The 24,273-nt window shown below is 42.0% G+C and overlaps 1 protein-coding gene and 1 pseudogene across 1 annotated transcript in view; one reads left to right on the forward strand and one right to left on the reverse strand.

The window, feature by feature from the left end:
• Window positions 1-24,273, forward strand: part of CRTC1 (CREB regulated transcription coactivator 1) — a 141,905-nt gene that overhangs the window by 51,765 nt on the left and 65,867 nt on the right.
• LOC122735456 lies at window positions 11,077-11,654 on the reverse strand (annotated as a pseudogene).

Consider the following 24,273-nt stretch of genomic DNA (forward strand, 5'->3'; position numbering starts at 1 on the left):
CTACAAACATGTATAGTTAAGCAAAATGAATTTCTGCATCGGTGGGGATCAGAAATCATGCTTTGTCATTTTATTGATCAGAGTGCCTACATTTTTCAAAGTTGTTTGCATTATATTATTGGTTATATATATATTGTTATATCATGTTTATTGTATAAATTTTTATCCTAGTTCTGCCCACTTTACTCTATCAGTTCATAAAAATCTCCCCAGGTTTCTCTGAAACCAAGCCCTTCATAATTTCTTTTTTCTTTTTTAATTTTTTTCTTCATTTCTTAACAGCACAATAGTATCCCATCACATTCTTGTATCATAACTTGTTTAGCCATTCTTCAGTTGATGGATGTTCCCTGAATTTCCAATATAAAAAGACCTGATATAATAATTTTTTTACATATGGATCCTTCTCTTTTTTTGATCTCTTTGGTGTACGGACCTAATAGAAGTATTACTAGGTCAAAGACTATGAACAGTTTAAAAACTTTTTGGTCATAGTTCCTAATTGCTTTCCAGATTTTATGGAACAGTTCATAGGTGCACCAACAGTGAGTTAATCTCCGATACAATGCTACATTTGCCATTAATGTACAGTGGGCAGCTAGGTGATATAGTGGATAGAGCACCAGGCTTGGAATCAGGAAGATGTGAATTAAAGTCTGGCCTCAGATACTTACTAGCTGTGTGATCCTGGGCAGGTCACTTAACTCTTATTTTCATCAGTTTCTCATCTGTAAAATGGGAACACAATGGAGAAGGAAATGTCAAATCACTCTGTTATCTTTGCCAAGAAAACCCCAGCAAAGTCCATGGGATCACACAGAGTCACACCCAACTGGACAACAATGTTAATTTGTGGTTTTCTAAGTCAGTATTCAGCCACAGGCATCCATTCTATATGAATTTGACACCCCTGATTTAGAACATTTTTTCATATGTCTTTTGCTAGCTTGGTTTTCCTTTCTCTGAACACTATTTATAACTTTTGACCATTTATCAGTTGAGATATGGCTCTTATTCTTATAAATTTGAATCACTTCCCTTTACATCTTAGAAATGTTCTGGGAGACTGAACACACGGGATTCATAAATTGTCCTTTGTCATCCTGTATTGAAGGTCAATGGCTTTGGTGTATATAGAGATCATGTGTTCTTGCTTCTTTCTTCTCTACTAGATTCTCCTCTACTTCAATAGTTTAGACACCTATATTTTAAATTTCTCTTTTTCTTCTTTGGAAAAATTCATCACTCTGGATTCATCTTTTCTGATTTAGTTTTTTTATTATTATTGCATTGAGAGAGTCATAACTCCTGATGTACATTCATATGTATTATTTTCTCTTACAAATTTCATTTCTCTTTGAACCATTCTCATTTGAACCATTCTGGAATTTCTTGTTCCATGCTCTCTTAGTATTCCACAAGGTTCTGTGTCTCAATTGCTTCATTTTCCTTCTAGTTTTAGAATTGTCTTTGTTGCTGTCTCTCCCTGTGATCTGGGTTTATAGAGTTTTCTACCTCTTGAAATTGTGTCCCTTTCAGCCTCCTCCCCGCCCCATATTCTTTCATCACTCACTTTCTGACTCCTCTCCCTTTGCTAGTTTGGGATTAGGTTGAAGAGCTTAGTCTTCTCCTATGTTGGGGGATTTAATGTTCACCAATCTGGTCTCTGTCCTAAATATACCCTATGGGGACAGGACTTGCCCCAGTTGGTTTTCAGTCCCCTTTCTTTTAGGCTTAGTGTAGCCAGGCATGCTGGCCTCCTGCCCCAGTTCCTCCCTTGGCTTTCCTCTTTTCCTTCTGTGGCTGAATCAGCATCTGCTGTTTTTTTGCAGGAATGGGGAGGGCTGGTCTAGAAAGAGTGTCCATAGACATAGGTTTTCCTAACCAGTGAGCTACCCCAGGCAGAAGGCAGAATGCTTTCCCCTTCTTCACTTCCTATTTATATGACCAGGCAGGATCAATATTTGCAGCTTGTTGTGGAGGAGTGTTGTCAGGGAGTGAGGTGTGCTGCAAAGTCTCTGCAGCAAAGAGAGGATCTCAGTATGGTCCCCAGGTATAATCTGGTAGGCTAGTTTGTGTGTTTCTGTAGGAACATGGAGAATTAGCTTTTTCTGGTGTTAATTCACAAGGATGTTTACTGTAGTGTGGTTCTGTCCTATAGATTCCTATAGATCTGCCTATACTACTACTGACCTATAATTCATTTTTTTGGATTGCTCTGAGAATTAGCGGTGACTAAAGGAAAATGTCTGAAATGCTGTTTTGTTGGTGAGAGCTATGATTAATAGTAGTGGTATTCTTTACAAAATCCTAGTCTCTTGCCCCATGGTGAAGTTAAAGTGACTGAATTTTCTTCCTTCCTTCCTTCTTTTCTCTCTCCCTCCCTCCCTTTTTTTCTTTCTCTTTTTTCAATTGCATGTAAAATTTTTTAACATTAGGTGTTTTAAAAAATTTTTTTGAATTCCAAATTCTCTCCCTCTTTCCCTCCTCTATGCCCTCACTTAGGTGGCAAGTAATACAGGTCATACATGTGTAGTCATAAAAAAACATATTTCCATATTAATCATGTTATAGAGAAAACAGACAAAAAACACTCAAGAGAATAAAGTTTAACAAAAGTATGCTTCAATCTGCATTCAGACTCCCATCAGTTCTTTCTCTGGGAGGTGGATAGTATTTTTTATTATGAATCCTTTGGAATTGTATTAGATTAGATTATTGTATTCCTGAGAATAGCTAAGTCATTCACAGTTGATCATCATACAATATTGTTGTGACTGTATATAGTGTTCTCCTGGTTCTGCTCATTTCACTTTGCATGAGTTCATGTAGGTCTTCCCAGGTTTTTCTGAAAGTATCCTGCTTATTTTCATTTCTTATAGTACAATAGTATTCCATCTCAATCGTATACTACAACTTGTTCAGCTATTCTTCAATTTCGAGTTCTTTGACAACACAAAAAGAGTTGCTATAAATATTTGTGTCCATAAAAGTCCTTTTCCTTTAAAAAAAATCTCTTTGGGATACATAACTAGTAGTGGCATTGCTGGGTCAAAGGGTGTGCACAGTTTGATAGCCCTTTGGGCATAGTTCCAAATTGTTTTCCAGAATGGTTGGATCAGTTTACAACTCCACCAACAGTGCATTAATGTCCTAATTTTCCCACATCCCCTCCAGCATTTGTCATTTTCCTTTTCTACCAGATTTGCCAATCTAATGAGTGTGAAGTTGTACCTGAGTTGTTTTAATATGCATTTCTCTAATCAATACTGATTTAGAGCATTTTTTTCATATAACTATTTAGATAGCTTTGATTTTTTTCTTTTGAAAAATTCTTGTTCCTATCCTTTGACCATTTGTCAATTGGGGAATGACTTGTATTCTTATAAATTTGACTCAGTTCTCTATATATTTGAGAAATCTGAAGAAAATTTTCTCCAGTTTTCCTCTCTCCTTCTAATCTTAGCTGCATTGGTCTTGTTTGTACAAAACAAAATGATCCATTTTATATCTTGTAATGCTCTCTATCTCTTGTTAGGTCATAAATTCTTCTCTTATTCATAGATCTTGCAGGTCCTTAATCTTCTAATTTGCTTATGGTATCACCCTTTATGTCTAACTCATGTACACCTTATCTTGGCATATGGTATGAGATGTTGATCTGGACCTAGTTTCTATCATATTGCTTACCAGTTTTCCCAGAAGTTTTTGTCAAAGAGTGAGTTCTTGTCCCCAAAGCTTAGATCTTTGGGTTTATCAAATACTAGATTACTATGGTCATTTACTGCTGTATGTTGCGTATCTAATCTATTCCACTGATCCACTACTCTATTTCTTAGCCAGTACCAGATTGTTTTGATGATTACTGCTTTGTAATACAGATTAAGATCTGGTATGGCTAAGCCATTTTCCTTCATATTTTTTCATTGATTCCCTTGATATTCTTGGCCTCTCTTTTAATCAAATAATTTAAAATGATTTTGTGGAGGAAAAAATCCATGTCAGAAACAGGGACATAAAGTCCTAAATCCTGTGGAAATCCTTTAGCTCATGCTTCAGTATCAAATGAAGAACATTTCTTTAAGGATTGACTCTATTCCAGCCTCTTATCTGCCCACCCTCCCTTGAGACCCAGGCTAACTTTGGGGGCGGGGAACAGACTTGGACTGGGCTATGATTCCAGGAACAAATCTCCCTTGAGAAAGGTGGTTGTGGTCTAGCAGCAGAGCTGGGACTCAGGGAATAAACCAAGTTCAACAGGGAGGTATTGTAACTGGTAATATCATGTCGGAATGGTAACATGGTGGACAGACAAGATTGGAGATGTGATGACATCTTGGATGGCTCCCGCCATTGCCCTTCTTATATATGGACACATGTCATTCTTTTGATTCATCCAAAGGTCATCTTCTTCTATATTTGACTATCGTTCCCTTCACTGGTACTATGTAATTTGTACACTTTACTAGGAGCTGATGTTCTAATAAGGTAATCACCACACTTTGGCTTAAGTAAACTTGTGAATCTGAATTCTCAACAGCTATGCCAGCAAATCATAAACTTTGGTTCCAGTGTCCAACATGGCTTTATCATGTTGGAAAGGCTTTAAATAGGCTCCTTGTGAGTCTGTCATCAAAGGACCAACCCAGTTAAGTAAATAGAGTTACATTTGTGACTGGTTGGTAAATTTTTTGACCACGGTAACCTATGAAAATAGTGACAAATAAAAAATTGGTTCCAGGCCCATGTGACTCTCTCTAACTGCAGCAAGTTTCTTTCTTTGTTTTAAAAAAAAAATAACATTTTATTAATATTTTTGTCACCTAAATTTCCCCCTGCATGCCTTCCCCTCCCAGAGAGCCATCTCTAAAGACAAATAATTTTATAAAAAGGGGAAGAAAGGGGAAAAAAACTTAATGAACCCATCATCACATTGAAAAAAGGTGTTGGATTACTCCACATCTATGGTACCCAACTTAATCAGAGGAGTAGGGAGTGGATCTTCATATCTCTTCCTTGGGGCCAAGATTGCTCTTTATAATTTTTGTGCAAAATATAGTTTTGATTGTTTTGTGGTTTCTCTTTCTATTTATATTTTTGTAGTCGTGTATTCAAGTGATGACAAACTCAAATAGAACTAATGGGCTGCATATTGACTTAGAAAACCACAAATTAACATTCTCTCTGCTGTATTATATTTTTTATTTATTTTATTAAACATTTCCCACATGAGTGGGAAGTTTTGCAGCCAAAGTTGGACACTTCTGCTGTATATTAGTTTCCTGAACTAGTTAATATAAGTCCTTTCACGCTTCTCTATATTTATCATGCTCATAATTTTTACAGCACTGTATCCCATTGCATTTGTGTTGTACAGTTTGTCTGACCATTCCTTAAAATATGGGCATCTACTCTGTTTCTAGTTCTTTGTTCCCATAACCCCTGGAGCATCTTTCTAAAGAGGACCTGTGCAGAAGAAGTGGGCCCATGGTTCAATTAAGGGAGAACAATGGGCAGCCCAAGTGTTCCGTTAGTACCCACAGAATATAAAGGAGAAGCCTGGAGTAGGCTGGAGGATCCTCTGTGTTAGGCACTCCATGGGACAGTAGGAACAAGGACCCAGCAGGATGGAGGACCTGGGGGTGAGTGAGGTCACTGGTACTGAAGATGTCTCTGAACTAACCAGTAAATCCACAAACGTTTATGGCCCCTGTACACCAGGCCTCTTGCCAGAGGCTGGGCATGCAAACAAAAAATGAAAATCCTCACTGCCGAGGGCTTTGCATTCTTTCAGAGTACATGCATAGGCAGGGTAAATACCAAATCAATCTGAGGTCGTTAGAGAGGGAGGACAAGGACTCTAGTAAGTGGAAGACTTGGGAGGCTTTGTGTACAAAGAAGGTGCTGGTTGATATTTTTGTCATGAGCCCTCCTTCATGGCACACACCTTCTCCAGCAAAACCTGAAGTTGGCACCAGACCAAAAAATGATCAAGAAATCCAGTGAGAGGCGTTCTGTTTGAGACTCCTGGAAAATCCCACCTTCCAGCTTTTCTCCTCAAACTTTCATCTTGGTGCTGGGAATCTTCCCAGTACATGGTCCTGAGTGAGGCCTCAGAGCCCTGAAGGGCTAAGGCCTTTAGAAGCAGCCACCAGAGAACAAGCTTTCATGAGGTTTGGTCTTAGAGCTTTGGAAACAAACCGCTCATCACAAAAACCAGATCTTGTGCTTCCAACACTTCTACCAAGTACGTAAACCTGCAATCCCAAGTTATTGAAGGATAAAGTAAGAGCATTCCTAGAAATCCATATCAGAACCATGAAAAGTACTCAAAGGGGGAACATCCAGTGGATGCCTTATCCTTCATTACCATCATGGACCCCTGTGTGGCATTTATATACCGGCTGTCCATCCATACAGGCTGTCCATTTCCTAGATATCTCTGGGATTAAAGTCAGAGGACAGCACCCAGAGGTGCCCTCCTCTTGCGGACTTGTGCCGTCAGCCATCGACAATTTCTAAATTAATCTCATTGCTTCAGACTCCGATTCAGGGGCATTTGAACCCAAACACTCCCAACTTTAAATAAATAAATAGATAAAAATAACTAATATGGTGATGTTTTACATAATTGTACATGTATAACCTATATCTGATTGTTTACCACCTCAGAAAGGGGGAAGGGTAGGGAGGGAGTGAGAGAGGGATAGAATTTGGAATGCAAAATTTTAAATAAATAAATAAATGAACCTAAACACTATGGCTAATTGCTCAGGAAGTCAGGAGAACTTCCTTATTTGGGCAGAGGTTAAAGGAACCCTTGGACATCTGATAATTAGCTGTAGCATAAGTTCAGTGAAAAGAATTAAGCATGCCATTCTTCTAGCTACTAAAATCACGAATCTTACTCTGAATGGCAAGAAGATCCAGAACTCAACCAGGATTGGAGAAGGAATACTAGGAATCCTCAAGACATGCCAGGAACACCTAAGAAATTCTAAATTCAAAATATTCTCCCCTCCGCCAGAGTCTGAACTTTTCCTTGGGATGGGAAGATGATCCAGCATCTCCTGGAGAGTGATGGGAAATCAGTGAGTCTAGAGAGAATACCATCCAGAAGACCCAGCATGCTCTTCTGGAGGGAATATGGGCTCCTGAGTCTGACTTTTCTGACGAGGATCTAACAGAGGAATTGTGGATTTCTTGGCCTTTGCAGCTACAAACTTAGTGGTTTAATATAGGAATACATTCCTCTTCCTCAAGAAAGCCTCTAGGAGCCGCCGAGGGGAAAAGAATGAACCACCAACTGACTCCTTTTGTGGAAGAGGGCTGCTCTAGGCTCCCCTGATACCTGCCCTCAGAGTTTCAGTCTCAGTGATCTCTGTATTACTCACATTTTATGAGGTCTAAAGCAGCAAATTCAGTGGACAACATTAAACAAATTTCATTGGGAAGCTTTCAAATCCGTAAAATGAAGAAAACGATAGCACCTACCTCCCAGGTTTGTTGAAGGAGCCAGTGAGACACTTGTAAAAAGTTTGCTTGCCAGAGAATTTTCCAAAGTACTGTGTATGATGTTTTGCAAAGTACCCTATAGAAATGCTGTCATTCGCTATTATTCTTGGGAAAGGGTGGTAGATTGTTTGTTTTTCCTTTTTGCTCTCGTTTCCCCATCAGAGGAACTTGCTAACATTACCAGCTTCTGAAACTAGGGGACACCTTTGATCGGAAGCGCTTGATGCCTGAAGGACTGCTGAAAGGGCTAGCACAGTGCCTGTCACATAGTAGGCGCTTAATCAATGTTTATCAGATTGGAGAAGGAATCACTCTCCAAGGTCTTGTTCCTCTGCCTCCTCTTTATCTCCTCTCACTTGCTTCTGTAATCTGGCTTCTACCCTCATCGTTTGAAACTGCCCTCTCCAAAGTTAGCAGGGATCTAACTGTGAAATCCAGTGTCCTCTTTTCGGACCATATCCTCCTTGGCCTCTCTGTTCATCACTGTCTCTACCCGAATGTGTCCTCCTCTGGGGTTTTGTGACCCAGCTGCCTCCCAGGGGATCTTCCTGCCTATCTGACTACCTTCTCACTTGCAGACTTAGCTCAAGGCCCCCAGTCTGCAGGAGGGTTTTCCTGGTTCTGCACTCCCACCCCTTCCCTGCCTTTGAGATGACTTCTTCCATTTCCTCTGTCTAGACCTTCCATGTGCGTAGTCATGTCCATGCTGTCTTCCCCATTAGAAGGGCAGGGGCTATTTTCACCTTTCTTGGTATCTCCAACGCCTGGCACAGGTCCGGCATATTAGTAGGCCCTCAATAAATGCTCGTTGACTGACTAGAATCCTTGGGGCCTTGGACATTTCTACCGCTGGATAGATGTTGTCTTTATCTGAATGTAGGAGCCAGACTAGGGCCATCTTCCTTTTGGGTTTTCTTGGGTCTGTTGCCATGCCAAGTGTTTTAGCACAGAGAACATTTTGTTAAAGGCCATGGGTTAAGTGGCATATTTTTTCAGCCTCCTCTTTTTATGAGCACAAAACCCGAAAATGCTCAAAGTTAGAGGAGAAGTTAAATTGTTACAAAGTGTTTCAGTATATGGATGGGGTGGGAGTGGGAAACATAATGTGTTATATCCCCAGATTGCCCTGGAGGGAGCAGCTGCTGTCACTGCAGGTTAGAGCTGCGCTCTGTACTTCAGGATTTCATTTCCTGTGCCAGCCCCATTGGAGGAACAGCTGTGGATTTGGAGCCTGACCCTGCTGTCTGATCAGCATTAGGGCTGCAGCACAATCATTGACTTCAGAAATCTTGGCTTGTGTGAGCCACTTCCTGCCAGCGACAGGGGAAAAACAGGGGAAAGGAAGGAGAGAGTATTTGGAGTTAGTGCCTCCTCCTCTCTCCAACCACTCCTTCCCTCCTTTCTTCCCTCCCTCCTTCATTTGGTCCCCGGAGATAATGACAGATATCGGTACTGTGTGCTTGTTGCCTACATTACCACACACTGGGGGCCCTGCTGCCTGCCCTGCCATTGGGGCTCAGGAAGTGGCAGTCTCCAGTACTCAGTGAGGTGCCTTCAGACTGTCGAGGTGGCTGGCAAGTGTTTTGGCCCCTTGTCCCTTCCAGAGGGAAGACCCTACAGCCCTTTGGTTTCTCTGGTCCTGGAAAATGGACTCTCCAATAGATGATCTCAACCAACGTTGAATTGTAGGCAATGACTTTAATTTAATGGAGCCAAATCCTCCTCCACCAAAACCTTGTGAACCCCTAGCGTGACGCTGCTTAGCTGATCACTTGAGGCTCAAAGGGCAAGGTCAGTGCTTGAGCCCCAGCTGAACATCTGTCTGCTCCCTTATAATGTTGTTTTGCTGAAAAATCATTCTTTTGCAGAACCAATTAATGAGGTATTCTTGTGTAATGAAAGTACCTTCTTTGCTTAGATAGTGCTTATGCATAAGACCCCAGTGGAGTTTGAGATGGATGTTTTGTAATATATTGGCAACATACAATTTCTAAAGGATAATTTGAATTCTGGCTGCTCAGGGCACTAATCTGCTTAAGTGTCAGAATGAATTTCATCCTTTGAGGAAGAAAGCTACCAAGTACGGCATGTGTAATTAGTGCACATGTGGGCCTCCCCTGCATGTAGGTGACATTCCTAAAAGTAAATCTCAGAAAGAAAAAAAAATACACCGAAGCACAATTGCCCAAAGTTATTTTTTAAAATCCTTGATTTCACGAATCCTATCATGATGCATATTGCATTCTCTTGGTGCCTTGGTAGATGGTTTTCTTGAATTCCTGTGGCCACACAGTTTCTTCTTTTTTTGCCCAATATGCCAGCAATAAGATCCTGTCAGTTGCTACCTTGCTGTGTAGTGTGAGTCCTGTCAGAGCGATTGTGTTGCTAGAACCCTTTGCTTTGGAGAACCCGGGATCATTTCTGCTCCACAGGAAAGCATCAGCTCTCATGTAAGGACCTAGAGTGATGATTTTAAAAAGAGTTTAAAGATAGGTCTCTTCATTTAGGTAAAGATGCCTGATCTCTTTATTCTGTTGTCTTCGTCACGAAGAGAACAGTGATACCCAAAATGAATGAAATTAAATGCATGGCTCTTAGTTGTACCGAGGTTTTATGTGAACCCAATTTGGAGAGAAAGTACAGCTTTTATTGCATCCAAGATGATGACTAAATCCATATCATTGAGAATTTGATTTTGCTTACAGTCAGGGTTTGAGTGTGAAATCCAGGTGCTGTAGTCACTGCTTTCTGGAATTGTCCCCATTTTTCTCTTTGTTGTGTGATATATGCTGAGGAAGTCTAAATAGCATTACATTGAACTGGAAGAGGGTAGTGGTGGTGTATATATTAAATTGAGAAAGACCGATCAAGGAGCCAGAGGTCAGTTCTAGGACTCATTGGATTATTGCTGGAAATGGAACTCTATTACTCTGAACTCAGACGTGCTGATTGAATTTATGGGGGAAGATTTTACCCATGTTCCTTGTGACCTCTACAAATCATTCTCTTTCTGTGCTGCAGTTATACTTTGGAAAGAAAGCTTGCAAGGAAGGCTTTATCACACAGATCCTCATCCCAGACATCTGGGGGTAGGGGTGGGGGTGGGGGCTCTGAGAGAATTACTTGATCTCAAAGGCTAGGCTATGTGTCTGCTTTGCTATGTGATTGTGGTCCATGGAAACCTCAAGAATGACCAAACATTTGCTGATTATTCTCTACCTCGTTTTAAACAGTTCTTTGGTTTGGTGTGGTTGGTTCAGGGGTGAGAGTGGCATGGAAGGATGCAACGAGCTACAGCAGCTGGGGAATGCCCAGCTATAGCTGACCTCTCCTCTCCAGTGGTACCTTTTCCTCATCCTCAGGCCAGATGCAAAGCAGAGTCTTATGCCTGGGTGAGCTAAATGCCCTTCATTAAAAAACCTCTTGCTTTGCCACATTATGGAGGAGAGATGGCTGAGCTTTTGGAAACTCCGAAAGGTTAGCCATCAGGGGATACATTTTTTTTTTTTATGGTAAGGATAAACGTGATTTTCCACTTTTATTTGCATATTAATGCCACATTTACTCCCGTGCCATAAGCTTTTGTTTCTTCAGTTTCTTTTGGGATATCTTTTTCTTTTGAGCAACCTCCTCTTCTGGTTTAGGAACAATTTGTTCCTTTTCAGTCAATATCATCTCAATATGGCAAGGGGAACTCATGTATGGGTTGATTCGGCCATGAGCCTTGTAAGTACGCCGTTGCATTTTGGGAGCCTTGTTAACCTGGATATGCTCAATAACAAGAGAATTCACATCCAAACCCTTCAGTTCAGCATTACTTTCTGCATTTTTAAGCATATGCAGCAAGAACTCAGCACTCTTTTTGGGCCAACGACCCTATGTCCAACCCCACTGCTTAGCCTGGGCACACCTGCCAACTCCACCATTGTATCGACGGAAGGGAACACATTGTTTCTTCAATGTGACATCTTTCAAATACTTGGTAGCTTTTCGGATGTGCATGCCCTTGATAGCTTGGGCTGTTTCACGGGTATTCTTGAAGTAGACCCGGAGATTTGAACCCCTTGACTTGCATGATTTTGTGGGGTTCTCTGGATCAAGAGAGTACCTCACCATTTTAACTGATTACCTAGGACGGCTCAAGGGAAGAGGATATTTTTTTTAACTACAGCAACTTATAAAGGCTATTATGGTATAAAGAGGTTATAATCTCTACCCATGGTAGAAATATCCATACTAAATGTAATCACTCAGCTCAGTTCAATTCAGTAAACCCTTATTAAGTTTCTACTGTGTAAACCAAGATTAGAGAAAAGCAGAAAACTGGGAAAGAATATTTGTAACAAGGATCTATGATAAAGACCTCATTTCTCAAATATAAAGAGAATTCAAAAATTTAGAGTCAAATTTATAAAGATGCAAATTATTCCCCAATTGAGAAATGGTCAAAGGATATGAACAAGCAGTTTTCAGAAAAAGAAATCAAAGCTATCTATAGTCATATGAAAAAATGCTCTAGATCACTATTGATAAGAGAAATGCAAATTAAAACATCTTTGAGGTATCACCTCACACCTTTCAGAGTGGCAAATATAACAAAAAGGAAAAATAATTGGATGTTGGCAGGGATGTAGGAAAGCTGGGATACTAATCCACTCTTGGTGGAGTTTACCCAAAGGGCTATATAACTGTGCATACCCTTTGATTCAGCAAGAACTTGCTAGGTTTATATCCCAAAGACATCCCCCAAAGAGAAAAAGATCTATTTATACAAAAATATTTTTAGCAGCTCTTTTTGTGGTGGATAAGACTTGGAAATCAAAGGAATGCCCATCAATTGGGGAATGGCTAAGCAAACTATGGTATATGATGGTGATGGAATATTATTGTGCTATAAGAAATGACAAGCAGGATGACATCAGAAAGGCCTGGAAAGACTTGCATGAACTGATGTATAGTGAAGTGAGCAGAACCAGGAGAACATTGTGCACAGTGACAGCAATATTGTTTGATGAAAAACTGGGAATGACTTAACTATTCTCAACAATACAAGTCCCAAAGGACTATTGATGAAACATACTATCTACCTCCCAAGGAAGAACTGATATTGATTGAACACAGACTGAATCATGCTATTTTTCATTTCCTTTCATTTTTTTCTTTAATTCATTTTCTTCTACAAAGTGACTAATATAGTAATGTTTTACATAATTGCACACATGTATAACCTATATCTGATTGCTACTACCTCAGGAAAGGGGGAGGGAATGGAGGGAGGGAGCGATAGAATTTTGAACTAAAAATTTTAAATAAAAATGTTTGTTCTTATTTTAAAAAATGAAAAAAAGTTTCTACTATGTACCAGGACTGTGCTGAACACTGGGGATACAAAGAAGAGAATGAAAAGCAAAGATAGTGCCTGCCCTCAAATAACTTACAATCTAATGGTAGAAGACAACACCCAAGAAGAAGCTTAGAAAACCGGGGTGGGGGTGCTGGGGATAGGGAATCACCAGGGAGTACCTGGCAAAGGGCATGTCTTCTGTGAAGTTAAGACCAAGCAGAGATACAAATACAAAGTGGAGTCATTTGGAAAGGCCAGGATCTGCCCCCCTTTATAAAGGAAGGCTGTGGGTAGAGTTGAGTGCTCTGTCCTCCAAGCTTCCAGTCAGAGGGGACAGGAGACAGAGGGAGGTAGGAAGGTGCTGAGTATATCCAAGGCTGAGTTAAACAGCCTCATGAAGAGATTTTTGGTGATCAACTTATCCTGGGAAGGGCATCTTGTTACATTAAATTGAGAGCAAGCAGAACTGAAGATCTTGGGCTACCAGGTGACACAGTGGATAGAGTGCCTACCCTGGAGTCTGGAGGACTTAAATTCAAATCTAGCCTCAGATACTTACTAGCTGTGTGACCCTGGGCAAGTCACTTAACCCTGTTTGCTTCAGTTTCTTTATCTGTCACATGAGCTGGGGAAGGAAATGACAAACCACTCTGCTATCTCTGCCAAGAAAGCCCCAAATGGAGTCACAAAGAGTTGGCCATGACTGAGAATGTTTGAACAGAGCTGCTGATGCAAAGTAGATCTTTTGAGGTTAAAAAAGAAGCAATAGGGGGCAGTGAGGTGGCGCAGTGGATAAAACACTGGCCTTGGATTCGGGAGGACCTGAGTTCAAATTTGGCCTCAGACACTTGACACTTAACTAGCTGCGTGACCCTGGGCACATTGTCTTGCAAAAAAAAAAAAAAAGACAAGAAAGAAAGAAAAAAAAAAAGCAAAAATAAATATTTATCATTGGATTGGCCACAAAGAAATTGGGGTTTTAGTTCTGTTTCTACCATTATCTAGCCATCTAGTCATTTGGATTTGTTGGTTTGGGGCCTTTCTTTCCTGTGGTATGTAAAATAAGAAAACTAGACAGAATCGTTACTCAAGTCCCTTCCAACCTCGACATGATGCCACAGTACACCTATAACAGATACTCTATGGAGAAGTTTGTTCCACAAAACCATTGGTTCAGTGCAAATATGTGCCTTCCATTTCCAAGGCATCTCCAGGCCACAGATCTAGCAGTGCTATCCCTTGTGCAGAGTGACTGACAAAGGGTTTCAAAGTACAGCTGTTGGGCAGCTAGGTGACACAGTGGATAAAAGCCCCGGCCCTGGATTCAGGAAGACCTGAGTTCAAATCCAACCTCAGACACTTGACACTAGCTGTATGACCCTGGGCAAGTCACTTAACCCCCATTGCCCTGCAAAAAATCCCCCCCCCCAAAACAAACAAAGTACAGGTAGGCACAGACAGGTCAAATGTATGCAGTAAGCATGGAGTTAAAAGCCATGACTCAATGTTTAAATGTCTGAGGAAAACCCTTCTCGACTTGCCCATTGCTTCACTCTCTGCCTCTAAGGAGGCACCACATCAGCAGAACACTTGCTGTTTCTGAAGTGTGTACACAGGGAGCATGAGACAGCTTCTTATTGCCAGTCCCTGTCATCAGGGGCACATGAACATTTGGAAGCTGCTGTTTGTTTAATAAGCTAAAGTGTCCTTATAAAATTGATTTGGTTTCTGTTTTTTTCTTCAGTAAACCTATGATCACGATGTTTTTCTGTGGATTATCAAAATGCTCTGTATGAAATTTACAGAATGACAAAACTTCATATCTAGAAGGAGTCTCAAAATATAGGATTGCAGTTCTAGAAAATAATTTAGAACATAGACTACCCAAGCAGGGACATTCTGGACCTTTGTAATATAGACTGTCTGAGATTGGGAAGGGCCCTTAGAACACCAGGTGTCAGAGCTGGGAGGGCCCTTAGAATATACAATGTTAGAGCTAGGGGCCCCCTAGAACACAGGATGTCAGAGCTGGGAAGGCCCTTAGAACACAGAATGTCAGGAACCTGGAAGGACCCTTAGAACATGGAATGTCAGAAGTAGGAGGGCCTTGAGAACATAGAATGTCAGAGCTAGGTGAGGCCTTGCAGCATTGGTATAACTAAGATATTCTGAGATATATGACCCATGACCAGGATATGCATTATTCAAAAGGAACAGATTAGACAGAAGCAACAATAGCAGACTATCCATGTGATTTAGAAAGAGGGCTGAATTTGGAGTCAAGAGGGACCTGGGTTCAAGTCCTATTTCTTAGGACCTTATGACTTTTTACAAATTATTTGATCTTTTGAAGCCGTAATTTCCACATTTCTAAACTGGGGATAATGATTCCTTTGTTACCTGTGCCATAAGCTGGGGAAGCTAGGTGGTCCAGTGGATAGAGCATTGGCCCTGAAGTTGGGAGGACCTGAGTTCAAATTTGGTCTCAGACACTTGACACTTCTAGCTGTGTGACCCTGGACAAGTCACTTAATCCTGATTGCCTCACAGACAAAAAAGAAAGCATAGAATTTGTAAACATTTGCAAATGTGTTGCAGCCCGTATTTTTATTGGTGATTTGAATGAAGACACAGATGGTATGTATCAAATATAGCAAACATTTCTGTGTAATATATATATATATATATATATATATATATATATATATATATATATATATATGGCATTGGGAATATATATGTGTCAAATATAAAAGTGTCTGCCTTCAGGGAGCTTACATTCCTTTGGAGGGATATAACACATGGAAGGATTAGGAAAAGTTTTGCAGGGTAGAAAAGTGGATCTTAAAGGATAATAAAAATTCTGAAGAGAGGAGAAAAGGAGAGACTACTTTCAGGGCATGGGGAATGACTTGCTTTAAATGCTGAGGCATTGGAAGTCTTTTCTTCTTCTTCTTCTTTCTTCTTTTTCTTTTTCTTTCTTCTTTTTCTTTTTCTTTCTTCTTTCCTCCTCCTCCTCCTCCTCCTCCTCCTCCTTCTTCTTCTTCAGAGGCAATGAGAGTTGTGTGACTTGCCCAAGATCACACAGCTAGTGTTAAGTGTCAGAGGCAGGATTTGAATTCAGGTCCTCCTGACTCCAGGGCCAGTGTTTTATCCACTGTGCTACCTAGCTGCCCCCACAATGGAAGTCTTCAAACAAAGGTTGTTTGATTGTTTTTCAGGTATAATATAGAGGGGGATTCTTGTTTGTATGAGCTGGACTTGTTGGCTTCCGAGATCCTTCCTAATTCAGAAATTCTGAGATGGAATATTGAGTTTAGAGAATATTGGCTACTACTGCTGGCATGTTGAGTGTTTGAATGTGACATAAGGCTGAAAAGGTAGGTTGGAGGCTGATTGTGGAGCCTCTACAGCTAGATGGCCGAGTTTATTGTTTACTCTAGGGGCAGTAGGTTTTTAGAGGAGAACGATGACATGGTCAGTCTTGTATTTTAGGAAGATTTCTTTTGGCAGTTCTGTGGAGGATGGAATGGAGAAAGGAAAGATTAGAGGCTGGGAGACCAATTAAGAGGCTATTATGGCGCAGCTAGTTGTGCTCAGTGGATAAAGTTCTGGCCCTGGATTCAGGAGGACCTGAGTTCAAATCCAGCCTCAGACACTTGACACTTACTAGCTGTGTGACTCTGGGCAAGTCACTTAACCCTCATTGCCCTGCCAAAAAAAAAAAAAAGAGGCTATTATAATTATCTATGGGAGAAGTCATTAGCATAACCACTGTGGTGGTAGATGTGTGAGTGGAGAATAGAAGAAAGATTGGAAGCACTTTGTGAAGAATCAGCAGGATTTGAGAGGTGGTGGATTTGGGAGGACAGGAGCAGAAAGGAGACAGGGATGATTTTGAGGTTACAAATCTGGTTGACTTCTGAGAACTGGTTGTGTTGTTGACAGAAATATCTTTGGAGGAGGGGAGAGTTTAGAGAGGAAGATGAGATGCTAGTGGGAAAGCCGGGTGAAGTGTATCAAGCCGTTGATGCTATGGGATGCAGCTTCAGAGAGGACTAGATATTTGGGACTCATCTAAATAAAGGTAGTGATTAGATCCCGTTTGCTTTTCAGATTTGAGTATGATACGAACAGAGGGCAGGGGAGTTAGTTAACTTTTGTTGAATGAGAGATTTGGGATCCAAAATTATCTCAACAGGCTAGAGCAATAGACCAAATCTAATAAAATCGAAAAACTTTACAGCTTTTGTTTATTATATACTTAATGGACATCAGCAAAATAAACATACCAAACAAAGGGTCAAAATCATAGCCTTTCAAACGAACATATAAGCACCAAGCAAAGAACGCAGTTTAGTAGCTCTTTCCAGGACTGTTCGAGGTTTCTCCACCTTTGGTCCAGTTTTTTTTCTTTCTTTACATGATAAGTTTTAAGAAGGATAAATGTAAAATATGACATCTGGGTGATTAAGTGCATAAATATGGGAAGGGGGGGTAATATATGTCATCATGAGTCAGCATTTTGATAGGGCATTGAAGAAAGCTATCTTAGGCCCTGTTAAGAAGCATAGTGGGTAGGGGGCAGCTAGGTGGTGCAGAGGATAGAAACCATCCCTGGAGTCAGGAGGACCCGAGTTAAAATCTGGCCTCAGACACTTGACACTCACTAGCTCTGTGACCCTGGGCAAGTCACTTAATCCTCATTGCCCTGCAAAAAAAACAAACAACAAAACAAAACAAAAAAAGAGAGTGCATGGCATGGACCAGTGTGGCTAGAAAGGTAGGTTATGAAGGGCTTTAAATGCTAAACAAAGGAGTTGATATTTGATCCTTGATCTAGGGATAAGCCTGGAGTTGAGTTCAGGGAATGACAAGATCAGTCCTTCCCTTTGTACTTGTGTGGAGGATCCTGTAGAACAGGGAGAGACTGGAGCTGGGTGTCTTGGGAAGAGTGTGTTCCCTATTGTTTGATTTTGGAGAGGAGATTCCAACTCAGTTCTAGGTTGGACTTGTTGTGCCCTGAAAGCCACATCCAAGCTTTGAATTTTTCTGAGCCTTGGATCAGAAAGGAACAGTGCATAGAGTGTGAGAAGGGAGGCCCAGAGAGGTAGGGGGAGTGACCGGCTTAGGGCTACACATGTGGCCAACTCCCGAACCCAGTCCACTGACTTCCACTGTGTCTGTGCCTCCTTCAGAAACTTGGAGTAGGTTCCTAAGAGAACTCAGCCGACAGGAGCTTGGAAGTGTTGTCCTATTTGCATCTTTCAGACGGCAGAGCTTTTGATTTCTGTCTTGCTCATCTTTAGACTTCTTGTTCTTCCTTAACTTCCAAAAGTTTCATTTTCCTCACCTCTCTCACAAATGAGAGGGTGGAGCTTGACCTCTAAGGCCCTTTCCAGCTCTCACATTCTATGTTCAGAGTTCTCTAACTCAGATTTTCCACATGCTAGGGTCCTCTTCTTCTCTGAGAGCCAGTGTTCCCATGACTATTCCTACTCTTGATCTACCTTGTGCAGTTGCCTGATATGATGTTACATTTACATGTCTAGAGAATAATACAAAGAAAAAGAAAAGCCAACGGGCTTCTTTCAGTGGGGTTTGTAATTTTCCTCTGAGGGGAGGGGATGAGTGGGTGGTTTGACTGCTGAGATTTTGTGCTTCTGAGGGTGCCGTTGTGATCACAGCTGAAGTAGGCGAGATTTGTTTTTCATCTGAAAGCCTCCCTTTACCGCAGAGGAGATGCTGGAGAAGGGCAGCTGTGGGTAGAGCCGCCATAATTCAGAGTGGCGCACATTTGTCTAACACTCTGTAATTTTCAAAGTGCTCTCCACCTATCCACTCACTCCATGCAGGGATAATCATTCCCATTTCATAGATGAGGACACTGAAGTTTAGAGGCTAGAAAGGCAATGGGGTTTTCCATGCCCCTCCCAAAGCCTTCCTACACCAAGGCTCTCTCCACTCTGCCACACTGAGGGATGACGGCATCTCGATTATGACTTGGAGCAGTTTTGATTACGAGTAATCACAGCAGCTCATGCTTCTCCAGTGTTTACTTGAAGGTTTATAAAGAGCTTTGAACTGGGGGCAGCTAGGTGGTGCAGTGGATAGAGCACTGGTCCTGGAGTCAGGAGGACCTGAGTTCAAATGTGTCCTCAGACACTTGACACTTACTAGCTGTGTGACCCTGGGCAAGTCACTTAACCCTACTTGCCTCACACACACACAATTTTTTAAAAAAGAGTTTTGCTCACAACTATTGTAGGAGAGAGGGAAGGAGTAACTGATTTACTCTGCACAGCATTGCTAGTGCTAAAGGCAAGCTTCTGGTTCCGATATTTTTTGAAAGCGAGTTAGGCTAGTTTCCAAACACACTTTGAAAGAAATGGCCATGGTGCTGCTTAATTCAAATGGCACCTCTTATATGGGGCAGGTAGGTGGTACAGTGGATAGAGCATTGGTTCTGGAGTTGAGGACCTGAGTTCTAATCTCACCTCAGACACTTGCTCAGCTGTGCGACGCTGGGCAAATCACTTAACTCCAATTGCCTTAAAAACATCGGGAGCCATCTCCAGTCATCCTGATGCATATCTTGCCACTGGACCCAGATGGCCCAGGAGGAGAGAGTGGAGTTGGTGACCTTGCACAGCCCTCCCTCACTGAAATCCAATTCAGTCCAAGTCATGACATCACCCCGATGTAATGAAGGACAAACAACAAGGATGCTTCTTAAATAAGGCCTTTTGTGAACACCCTCTAATTCTCACAATACCTTGTGTTTAGTTTTATAACAAGTTGTGCATACACTTCTGTATGTACAGTTTTCCCTGTATCTTTGTATCCTCAGCACCCATCTCGGTGTTAGGCACATAGTAAGTGCTTAATAAAGAGCTTGCTGATTGATTGATTGATTGATTGATTGATGTTGGCAGTGTCTTTTCATAGCAGGAAAACCTGGGATGGCTCAGTTTGCTTTTACTTTCTTTCTGGGTCAGAGGACTTTTACTTTTCAGAAGTTTGTGGATCTCAAGGAGATTCCTTGGCACCTGGCTCAGGTGTTTTGGGGTAGTCAGAGTAGGTTGGAAGACAGACTGTGAATGGGTCCTTGGGGGTTAGAGTCACTATGTGTTCTCTTTCAGACTAAGTTACAGGCTGGCCGTGGCTGCTAAGGACAGTTTGAAGTCTCATCTCCAGGTCAACAGATAGTTGTTTTTAAGGACCTTCTAACTGGGAGAAAAGAGATGAAAAATAAGTCAAAGCAGGTACCTGCCCGCTTGGAATCTCCAGTCTAACAAGTATAGGACACATGTCCAAATACAACAGAATACAAAGGAATAAAGAGTTGCCCACAAAGTGCTTTGCAAAGGCCAAGGAAGGAGGGAGGGGCTGGGGAAAGGACTAAGGTTGTGCAAAAGGTTCTCTTGTGGAGAGTACCAGTGGAGCAGGGTCTGGAAAAATAGATGAGATCTTATCAGGTAGAGATCTGCATGTTGCTTAGGGAACAGCATGAGCCAAAGGTTCACAGAATCATAATCTGATGCCTTAAGTGGAAGGCACCCTCAGAAGGAGGCAGTGGGGTTCAGTAGGCAAGAATTCTGGCTCTGAAGTCAGAGTTTAGGTTCAAGGCCTATCTTCAGGGCTCCTTCTGTCTGTGTCTTAGGGTGAATCATTTCTTTTCCCTAGGCCTCGGGGCATGGGCCTAGATGCCCTTTGAGGTCCGTTCCAGCTCTGGATCTGTGAAGAGCTAAAAAGGACCTGAAAACTGAACATTAAGGCTGAAAAAGACCCTAAAGTATTGGATGTGAGAGCTCATAGGAGCCTTCTGTCTGGATTTCTCTGATGCTGTGATGATCCTTCTTCATCTCCAAGCTGCTCTCAGGACTTTTCCCACCGTCTCTCTAACCTCCACTGCTACCTCTGATAGGAGCCTTTGCTTCCCCAAACCGCTTCCAACCCTTCCCTTTCCACTTCCCCATTAGGATGTAAGTCTCTTGAAAGCAGGTGTTTTCTTTCGATTTTTATTTTTAGCACCTAGCACAATGTCTGGCTCATAGCAGGCACTTCAAGAATGCTAGCTGACTGACTTATTGGGATTTTGTAGAATGTAAGGGCTAAGAAAAGACCTTAGAGATTAACTTGTTTTATAGATAAACAGATCCAGAGCAGTCCATTGCTCTAGGTCACACAACTGGTTAGTGGCAGAAGCGGAACCAAAGTCCAAGCCTCATTTTGAGTAGCCTATTTCTAAGAATCTCTTTAGGACATTATTCACCACATCTCCCCTATTCGGAGGCTGTTCTCAAGCTAGAAAATCTAAGCATCATATACATTAAAACATTTGGTTATGGAAACTGCAAAGCTAGCAACTTTTGTGAAAACGGACTTCCTGTGTTCATCTGATTTTGAGGGTCATATCTCTGAGATCTCCTTAGAAGTGCGCTCCACCCTTATGGGGAGTGAGTGTGCATAAAGTACCATGTTGATAAGAGTGCTCATGGTGGGGCTGAAGACCACAGGCCATATGTGCGATGGCTATTTCCTCTGAAGGAAGAAGACCTTTATTTGGAGTTTGCATTTGGCAGCAATTAGCTGCTGAGGAGGAGGGACGAGCTGTAAACTCTCAGTTCCCAGAATCTTTCTCTCTGGATAAGGGTTATTAGGGATCCCGTGCCAAGCAGATCCTTTTTCTGTAGCTACCTCTGTTTCCAGAGCTCCATGGGCAGGCTGCAGCAATTGTGTTCAGTTTCCTTTTAGGTTTTCCCTCTTGGATAATCTGTGAGTGGATATACCTTCCTACACATATGATAGAAGCCCAGATCTCTTCTCTACCATTACCAGTCATGGCCCATTAAGGCACTGAGGAACTCTGGGATGTAGGACATGGCATACTCTGTCAGATATGGATTCTTTGTGGATAGATTTTGTTTTATCTGTTTTCTTTGTCATAAGGAAAAGTTTGGGTGATGTCTAAAAGCAAAAAGCGTCGTAAGTGTTTCCTTTTAAGGTGAAAAAAAGGGAAAAGGGACCTTATTGCGTAGAATTTCTATTATGCTGGAAGAATTAGAACATTGTGCCCGAGCTGAAAAGGACCCTAGTACATGGAAGATAGAAGTGAGAGTTAGAAGGGATGTTAGAAATCTAGGCCAGCCACATCATTCAACTTTGATTTTGATTTTTTGGAGGCTGTTTCCTTGCTCACACAAACTGGAAGTACAGCAGCTATTTGTGGGCCCAATCGCACTAGTCATTGGCATGAGCCCTGATCTGCTCTGTTTGGGACCTGTGCCAGTTTATCCCTCCATAGGAGTCCTTTCCCAGGGGCTCACCATTTGGTAGTGGGGATGCCCAACTGGCCTTGCCCATCACAACTCAGAATTCCACCAGCCTCCCCTGTAGTAGGGATGATGGCTGTATGTCATTGCTCTGCCAGTCCCGCCCCCCATTTTACATAAGAGGAAATGGAGGCTCAGAGAGGCCTTTCCTGATTTCCTAAGGTGCTACAGTGCCATTCCCCGCAAGTGCCACCCTGAATTACCTTGTATTTCCTTTTTCTATACTTTGTATATTGTTTCCCTCAATAGAATAGAAACTCCTAGAGGTGAGGAATTGTTTTGTTTTTCTTTTGTATCCCTGGCACCTAGCACAGTTCCTTGCACATAGGGATAGGGATATAATATTCCTTTAATAAGTATTTGTTCAGGGGCAGCTAGGTGGCTCAGTGGATAGAGCACTGGCCCTGGATTCAGGAGTACCTGAGTTCAAATCCGGCCTCAGACACTTGACACTTACTAGCTGTGTGACCCTGGGCAAGTCACTTAACCCCAATTGCTTCACAAAAAAAAAAAAAAGTATTTGTTCATTCATTGATGAAGTGGCTTACCTAAGGTCACCTAGCAAGTTATTAACAGCCACAGATTGGGATTTAGGTGTCTTGATTCCAAAGGACATTGCTTTTCTATTTTTACACATAGCAAAAAGTCATGTTCCTATGGTATTTCAGCCATGTGAATCCCCATCTCAGAACCCTATGGTTACTTGCACTTATCTCCTGAATCAAATGGAAACTCCTGAGTTTGGCATTTCCTGTCTCCTCTTTCCTTCACCGCCATCACCCCCCCCTTCTTTTGCGGGGCAGTGAGGATTAAGTGACTTGCCCAGGGTTACACAGCTAGTGTCAAGTGTCTGAAGCCAGATTTGAACTCAGGTCCTCCTGAATCCACAGCCAGTGCTTTATCCACTGCACCACCTAGCTGCCCCCCATCCCTTTTATTAAAGGCCTTCTTGCCTGTTGTCCTTGCACCCCACTCTGGAGCCTCCATTCTGAGTAGCCAGGTCTAGGGGTAACTCCTCATCCCGACTCCCTTTCTGCATCATCCTGCCAAGATAGGTCTCCCAACTTCATCCTCCAGAACTGTGAGTCAGTCAAGAAGTTTCCTAAAGAAAGCCAACTGTCCCTTGCTGACTCTAGGACCTCCAGGTCTTGGGGGACAGCAACTCCTTCATTTACTCATCTAACAGATGCTTACTGATGCCTTCTTATAAGGTTAGGCACTATGCTGGGCACTGAGCAAAATAGTGATATAGAAGATCTGTATAAGATGTTAGGGGCTACAAGAGGGGCTGGCATATGGAAATAAGTATGACTCAAAATAGAATACGAAATGTGCTTAGTCAGATAAGTGCTAGGTGCCAAATCCCTTTGGCCTGTGGCTCTATGCATTCCCACACTTTAACCTCAGAAGTTAGTCTGTCACTCTAGTTTTTTTTGTGACAGCCCTTTAGGAGGGACGTTGCCAAGCTTGAGTGAGCTGACTGAGGAAGAGACTTGAAGCTGTGCTCGGTGAGAATCACTTGAAGAAACAGAGAATGAGTGGCTCCTTTTGGCCAATGGGACAGTGAGTGGAGAGGAGAGCGGTGGCTAAGACACATGTTCACTTTCTTAGTATGCGACATTTCGCTGCTGGAAAGGGGGTATTGCACTTAGTCTGCTTGGCTTCTGTGGGCAGAAATAGGACTAATGGGGAGATGTTACAGAGAGGCAGGTTATAGGTCATTAAAACAGAGAATGTCCTATCCGATAAGAAAATGGTTTGTCTGGTGAGCATCCTGTCACCAGAGGTGTGCAGTGTGAGATAGAGTGACCTTCTGTCAAGGATGTTGTCATGGAATTCTCTGCTTCAGGCCTGGCCTGGATAGAGAGCCTCAGAGGGCCCTTCCAGTGTGGAGAGTCAGTCTGTGATTCCCCTGGGGACTAATAAGGAAGCCTTCATTGGCACATCTCTTGAGTGCTTCAGCAAGGAAAGTTCCAAACATTTGGTTGGCCAAGTTCAGTAATCAAGAAAACCTGCCATTAATTTACTCTAATCTCATTAGAAGGAAAAGTTGATGTTGCCATGGAAATAGTTAAGCGA

The sequence above is a fragment of the Dromiciops gliroides genome, chromosome 1 (assembly GCF_019393635.1).
Source record: "Dromiciops gliroides isolate mDroGli1 chromosome 1, mDroGli1.pri, whole genome shotgun sequence".
Classification (NCBI taxonomy): domain Eukaryota; kingdom Metazoa; phylum Chordata; class Mammalia; order Microbiotheria; family Microbiotheriidae; genus Dromiciops; species Dromiciops gliroides.